This window comes from Piliocolobus tephrosceles, chromosome 1, assembly GCF_002776525.5.
Source record: "Piliocolobus tephrosceles isolate RC106 chromosome 1, ASM277652v3, whole genome shotgun sequence".
Lineage (NCBI taxonomy): Eukaryota > Metazoa > Chordata > Mammalia > Primates > Cercopithecidae > Piliocolobus > Piliocolobus tephrosceles.
In genome coordinates, this window is record NC_045434.1 from 157,119,736 (window position 1) to 157,127,539 (window position 7,804).

Below are 7,804 nucleotides of genomic sequence, written 5' to 3' on the forward strand. Positions count from 1 at the left end.
TCCTTCCTTCCTTCCTTCCTTCCTTCCTTCCTTCCTTCCTTCCTTCCTTTCTTCCTTCCTTCTTTCCATTGGTCACATAGTTAATGGCATTCTCTATATGCTAGTCACTATTCTGGGTGCTAGGGATAGAACAGCAGACAAAATCTCCTGACTTGACATCCATTATATTCTAATCAAAGGAGACAGATGATAAATATAGAAATTAACTTTTTAAATTAGATAATGTAAGTGCTATGGAGAAAAATAACACTGGGAAGGAGAATAAGAATTGTGAGGGGACTGCTATTTTAATTAGTCAGGGAAGGACTCACTGATGAGACAGCACATAAGCAGAGACCTCAAGGAGATGAGGCATTGAGTTACTAGGGTAGCTGAGGGAAAAGCATTCCAGGCAAAGGAAATATTTCAGACAAGAAACCTAAGGCATAGATTGACTTACTGAGGTTTCACCCAAAGGAATCATAAAAAGAGCTCAGGCAGTTCTGTGGAGCACAACAGCACTCTACTTCCCTTCTGTGAGCTTGATTATAGGTAAGAGCAGAATGGTTGGACAGCTCTTGGGGTTGTGCCAGCTGTGGCAGTGTGCCATGCAGACCTCCCTTCCAGAAAGAACCTGCTGCAAGGAATGCAGAATGCTGACAACTTCCAGTCTGGATCTGCCCCAGCATCCAGGGTGCAGCACTTTCTCCCAGGCAGCCCTCTACCAATGACTAAGCATGGCAGGGGTACTAGGGCATGACCACTGCCATACAACGTGGGACTTTTTTGAGGGCAGTCCTTGTGCCAGAGCTCCCTATTAGGCTGGCCAGGACATTTCCAGAGCTGCATCACAGTCTGAGATTTTATTCACCCACACAATCATCCTTCCTTACCCTTCTCCTTTTACAAGTCTCAGACCTGCAACATGGTTTTAAGGCTTTCCCTGCCCTCTCTAGCTCCCTTTTCCTTTTGCCTTTCACAGTTATTACACCCCAATGCTTTCACTTATAAACCCATCCTGGTGCCTGTCTGCTTCCTAGAGGACCCAGATTGACAGGAAGCAGAGCAAAAATACATGTAAGGAGATTTTACTCTGCTTCTGCCGGCATCAGTCAGAGATAGACCAAGGGAATTGGAGGAGGGCAGTTGGCAGTGATGTCAAGGATGATCAAAGTTTCCAGATAATTGGCTGGGCGTGGTGGCTCACACCTGTAATCCCAGCACTTTGGGAGGCTGAGGTGGGTGAATCACTTGAGGTCAGGAGTTCAAGACCAGCCTGGCCAACATGGTGAAACCCCATCTCTACTAAAAGAAAAAAAAATAGCCGGGTATGGTGGTGTGTGCCTGTAGTCCCAGTTACCCAAGAGACTGAGCCAGGAGAATAGTTTGAACCCAGGAGGCAGAGGTTGCAGTGAGTCGAGATCGCACCACCGCACTCCAGCCTAGGCGACAGAGTGAGACTCTGTCTAAAAAAAAAAAAAAAAAAAAGTTTCCAGATAGCCAGCCCTACCCAGGCCATCTCAAGTAGTATACAATCTGAATGAAACTTGCTTATTAAAAAAAAAAAAAAAGTTTTTTTTTTTGAGACAGCCTTACTCTGTTGCCCAGGCTAGAGTACAGTGGCAGGATCTCAGCTCATTGCAGCCTCCACCTCCCAGGTTCAAGCAATTCTCCTACCTCTCTGGCTCGGGAGGTGCACTCCGCCACGCCTGGCTAATTTTTGTATTTTTTAGTAGAGATGGGGTTTCACTATGTTGGCCAGGTTGGTCTTGAACTCCTGGCCTCAGGTGATCCGCCCGCCTCTGCCTCCCAAAGTGCTGGGATTACAGGTGTGAGTCACTGTGCCTGGCCAAACCTTCTTATTTAAAATGCAAACAATTTCAAAAGCAACTCCTCTAGAAACTCGTAGCAGCCAGATGGCTGCCCCTAAGCTTTTCTTATGTAGAAATTCTGGGGCTACCAATGGAACAGTTCTAAACCCTTCCTTCTTTCTTGACTGTTCTGGAGGAGGAAGGGATTAGTTAACAAACTAGAATCCAGAGGGGCAGTGTGCTTTGAGAGGGGAAGCTGGCACTCATTTCCACTCCTGGAAGCCAAACCATGGAATTCTGAGGTCTCCAGGGACATTTTCTAGATCTCCAACTGTGATGATCATCTCTGTCTGATACCCTAGGCTGTGTTCAAAGCACTGCCTGTGTCTGGCTCACCATGCTCCACTGACATTCCAGCCAGAAACCATTCTCAGTGTTGGTAGAACAATGCTCTAATCACATAGCTGAAATTACAGTTTGGGGCTCAGTAAGGTAATGGTTCAAAAGATTTTCTGTGGAAATCTCTGCAGTCCCATCCGGAAAGCAAACACTGGCTGGATAGGAAGTAGTCTTGGGGTGGGATCACATGGAAGGCAGGTAGATGAAGTTATGACCCAGGATTTCAGAGTGAATATCCTCTATGTGCCAGGCACTTTTACAAGTTTATATTTCTAGAACCAACCTATGATGCTGGAATTATACATTGAGGTAATCGCTACTTTATGACTTAGAAAAATGTGGTTTGGCTAGGTGTGATGGCTCATCCCTACAATCCCAGCATTATGGGAGGTCGAAGCAGGAGGATCACTTGAGTCCAAGAGTACAAGACTAGCCTGGGCAACATGGCAAAACCCCATCTCTACAAAAAATATAAAAATTAGCCAGGCATGGTGGTATGCACCTGTAGTCACAGCTACTCAGGAGGCTGAGCTGGAAGGATTTCTTGAGCCTAGGAGGTCGAGGCTACAGTGAGCTATGATCATGCCAGTGCACTCTAGCCTGGGTGACAGAGTAAGACTATGTCTCAAAAAAGGAAAGAAAGAAGAAAGAAAGAAAGAAAGAAAGAAGGAGAGAAAGAGAGAGAGAGAAAGAAGGAAGGAAAGAAGGAAGGAAGGAGGGAGGGAGGGAAGGAACGAAGGAAGGAAGGAAGGAAGGAAAGAAAGAAGAAAGAAAGAAAAAGAAAGAGAGAGAAATGTGATTTGGAAAGTTAAGTGATTTTTTCCAAGGTCATAGTGCTAGCAAGTAGCAAACCTAGGATTCGAGCCAGGTCTTCAGATGCTAAATTTAGTGACTTTTTAATGATTTTACTGCTGGCTAACTATTCTTTTGCCTTTATCCATATTCTTGTGTCAATAATAGTATTTTACTCTGTGGCCTCACCTCTTTGCTTAGTTGCTTAGATAAAAATCATGTTGATTTTTAGTGAGGCCATGGTTGGGAAGCACTGTAGTGGACGTTTGCTAGTTTTTTATATCCCCGACATCCCTTTTCCTCCTCTTTTGGTAAATGTATTCTAATTTCTCTCTGGAGAGCTTGCTCCTCCCCTACTTGGGATCTATGTGTTTTGGGTGGACTCTAACCCTTGCTTTGGGAATGGGGTCTGTGAATCCCCCTAAATCAGTGTACCTATTCCTCTTGGCCACTGCAGTTCGGATTGGTCTATAATCAGTCAGGACCTGTAAGTCTTTTTGCCAGTGCTTCTGTGAGCAAGCACTCTTCTCCAGTTGGCCTGAACCTGGAGGAATGTGTGGCTGGAGCTGCTATAGCCATCTTGCTGTTCTAATTGGTGAGGCCTGTCCAAGAATGGGGCTCACACAGTGAAAACAGAGCTAAGAGGGGAGGAGGAAGAAATCTGGTCCTGGTGTCACTTTTTTTTTTTTTTTGAGACAGAGTTTTGCTCTTGTTGCCCAGGCTGGAGTGCAATGGCATGATCTCAGCTCACTGCAACCTCCGCCTCCCAGGTTCAGACGATTCTCGTGCCTCAGCCTCCTGAGTAGCTGAGATTACAGGTGCCCGCCACCACGCCCAGCTAATTTTTGTATTTTTAGTAGAGACAGGGTTTCACCATGTTGGCCAGGCTGGTCTCAAACTCCTGACCTCATGTGATCTGCCCACCTTAGCCTCCCAAAGTGCTGGGAATACAGGCGTGAACCACCACCTCCAACTTTGTTTTTCTTTTTTTTTTTTTTTTGCTCTGGACCAGGCCATTCTTGAAGCCAGAACTACCTCCAAGAACTTTCAGTTCTGTGATACAACAAATTCCATGAATGCTTAAACTAATAATGTAGGTTGGATTTTTGGTTACTTTCAACTGCAAGAGGCTTACCTGTTACAACAGACTTTCTCAATTCAATTTCACTCAAGTTAAGAACCAATTAGGACTCAACAATAAAAAGACAAATTACCCAATTTAAAATGAACAAATGATATGAATAGACATTTCCCCAAAGAAGATGTACAAGTAGCCAATAAACTCTTGAAAATATGTTCAACATCATTAATCATTAGGAAAATGCAAATCAAACCCACAATGAGATATAACTTTACACCCCCTAGGATGGCTGTAATAACAAATATGAACAACAAGTGTTGGCAAGGATATGGAGAAATTAGAACCCTTGTACCTTGCTGGTAGGAATGTAGGTGGTACAGCCACTTTGGAAAACAGTCTGGCAGGTCCTCAAACAATTAAACACACAGTTACCAGCTATTCTACTCCCAGGTGTATACCCCCCAAAAATGAAAATATATGTCCACAAAACGTTTTGTACAAGAATGCTCATAATACTTGTATTCATAACAGCCGAAAATGGAAAACAACTCAAATGTCCAGCAATAGGAGATTGGATAAACACATTGTAATATATTCATACGAAGGAATACTCCTCAGCAATAAAAGGAACGAGCCACTGACTACATGCAAAAAAAAAAAAAAAAAAAAAAAGGTGAATCTAGGACCATGGTGAGTGAAAGACACCAGACGCAAAATAATAAATGTGGTATGACTCCATTTATATGCAGTCCCAGAACAGGCAAACTAATCTATGGTGATAGGATCAGCAAGTGGTTCCCTCGGCCAGGCGCGGTGGCTCACGCCTGCAATCCCAGCACTTTGAGAGGCCGAGGCCGGTGGATCATGAGGTCAGGAGATCAAGACCATCCTGGCTAACATGGTGAAACCCCATCTCTACTAAAAATGCAAAAAATTAGCCGGGCGAGGTGGCAGGCACCTGTAGTCCCAGCTACTTGGGAGGCTGAAGCAGGAGAATGGCGTAAACCCGGGAGGCAGAGCTTGTGGTGAGCCGACGTCGCGCCACTGCACTCCAGCCTGGGCAACAGGGCGAGACTCCGTCTTAAAAAAAAAAAGAGGTTCCCTTAGTGAGAAAGAAAGGGATTTGACTAGAAAGGGACAAGAGGATGAGACAAGTTTCTGGAACTTTAGATGGTAGTAACATGAATGTGTACAATTATCGAAATCTATTGGCCAAGCATGGTGGCTCAGGTGGGAGGATTGCTTGAGGCCAGGAATTCAAGACCAGCCTGGGCAACATAGCTGGTCTAAAAAAAAAAAAACATTAGCCCAGTATGGCTACATATGCCTGTGTCTCCAGATACTTGGGAGGCTGAGGTGGGAGAATCACTTAAGCCCAGGGGCTTGAGGTTGCAGTGAGCCAGGATTACTCCACTGTACTTCAGCCTGGGTGACAGAACGAGACCCTGCCTCTAAAAATTTTTTTAAAAGTCATTGAACTGAACCTTAAGATCAGCATATTAAATACTTCACTTAAAAATAATTAATACTTGGAATGATACAGAGAAGATTAGCATGAGCCCCTGTGTAAGGATGACAGGAAAAAAAATACTGTGTTTTAAATGTTTACTGCTTCCTCACTTTTCATGAGGAAAAAAAAATCCACTGAATTTATATGATCTAACAGGTGTGAAAAACACCCTATCAAAAAATATCATTCCCCACCAACTTAAGAATAGACTGAATTTCCCCCGATTAGCTTCTCCTTTGATCTACATATTGAAAGCCCTAAATAAAATGCTCTATTAATTTCCCCAATGAATATTTTAGCATGACACTAATGTATGAAGTTGGTTCTCCTTCTCTTAGCAAGGTACTGCAACCCAGTATTGACTCTGTTAAAGTCTAAAAATAAATAAGATAATACAAATGATAAAATGGTGATTACCTTCTTCAAGTTGCTTAGAAGTCTGAAGAGGCACCAACCCTTACAAACGAAATTTTCACTTTGGCTGACTCAGTCTCATTTCTTAATTTTTTATTTACATCACCCCACCTCCCAGCCTTATGCCTCATCACTTACTACCTACTGATCAGTTTAATGGGCCTCAGAAAGGCTATGGAAATCCTAAAATGCAGTCATTTACAGACTTACCTCACACGAGCCCTCAAATCCCTATGGGTGCACTGGAATATCCATTTTGTTGGTGATTTATGGGTTAGAAAGAGCCCTTAATTGCTTCACTAGCATGGACTTCTCTGTGACCAAGAAAAATAAAAAATAAAATAAATGGCAATGTGGGCTCCTTTAAGACAAAGGAGAGGGGACATAACACAAGAAAAATGTTATTTTCCAATATCAAGAAAATTCATTAGCAAACACATTAAAATGCACTCAAGTAGTCATCACCCTGAATTGTTTTGGAAAAGGCCCTGCTTTGGAAAAACACAGGGCAAAAACATTACTCCTGTAGCTTGGCACAATGAGATGGCAGGATGACAAATGTCTTATTCTCTACAGTGCCTTAATATTTAGAGGACATCTGCTACTGTGTATTTCTTCCTCCCTTGAGTCACCTTTATCACAGTCTAACATTGTGTTATTGCTGTTTCCCATGTCCACCTGTTACAGTGATAAGATACAGCTCTACTCCTCCAGTGTGTGGGAAGCAAATGAGTCTGAAAGTCAGGAGGCTGAGCTTCTAGTTCCATTGTTGTACTCACTGTGTACTCTTAGGCAAATATTCCAAATTATCTTGGTTTTAGTGTCCTCTTCTAAAAAAATGGGAAGTTTAATAGACATGGTTCCAATGAAATGGAAGCTAAGACTTACCCTGAGCCATTAAGGGTTCCTCATAGAAACAATATATAGAAAAGGGGTGATATATTTCTTTATTAGCAGTAATTAGATTGCTGCTATCTAGTGGGGATAAACAGGGAGATCTATGTTTAGAACTCAGGGATTCAATGTCCAACTTCTTAGCATTCCTTGGCCCAGTGGTCTGCTCAATGGAAAAGTGCAGCCACCCAATAAAGACAAGACTATCAATGTCTCATATCCTACATGCAACAAAGTTTGCGTCTCTCCAAATCTACTTTGGAAAATAGGCAAAAGCATCTTTACTATGGGACAAGTAGCCTGGGACAAGGAAAGAGGTAAAACACATCCTGCTGAAGTGCTAATGGAAGGAAAGAGCAGAATGGGAGGTGGAAGAAGATAGCCTTGAATACCAGTGTACGCCTTATCACCAGCTGCAGAAGCAGGGGTTATACCAGCTGTAATTTCAATCCCTTGGTCATTTCTTCTTCTCCCCAAACCTCGTATTTTAAAAGAAAAACACTGGAAGTGGCTACCATTTTAGATTCAGGTGGACATGTGAGCAACTTCTCATCACTCCAAATCTACTCTTTGCCCAGCTCCATTCTGCTGGGTTCCCTGGGTGGTTAACCTAAATGCATTACATCCACAGATTCTCTTGTGTTCTGGCTTCAGGTTGGGTTCAGCAACAAGGAGCACAGACAGAAGACTGGGAGACGGAAGGGAGAAGAGCAAGATCAGGATATTTATCCACTTTGTATGAGGTCACTGTTCTGTGAACTGGCTCTGTCTTTCCACTAGAGGTCATAGCTCAAGCTATGTCATGAGCAGCTCTCTCCACATAGCTCTATCTCCTGGTTCTAAGGCTTTCTTTCCTTGCCCCAATGGGTGGGAAAGGCACCCCAAGTTACTAGTTCTAGAGTATTTTGTTACCACTTTTGAGTT

At 43.2% G+C, this 7,804-nt stretch overlaps 1 non-coding gene across 1 annotated transcript; it reads left to right on the top strand.

Annotated features, from left to right (window-relative positions):
- The first annotated feature begins 5,561 nt into the window (after positions 1 to 5,561).
- LOC111541589 lies at positions 5,562 to 5,669 on the top strand. The gene has a single exon (XR_002731314.1). It is a non-coding gene; the product is annotated as a U6 spliceosomal RNA (small nuclear RNA).
- Positions 5,670 to 7,804: the final 2,135 nt, after the last annotated feature.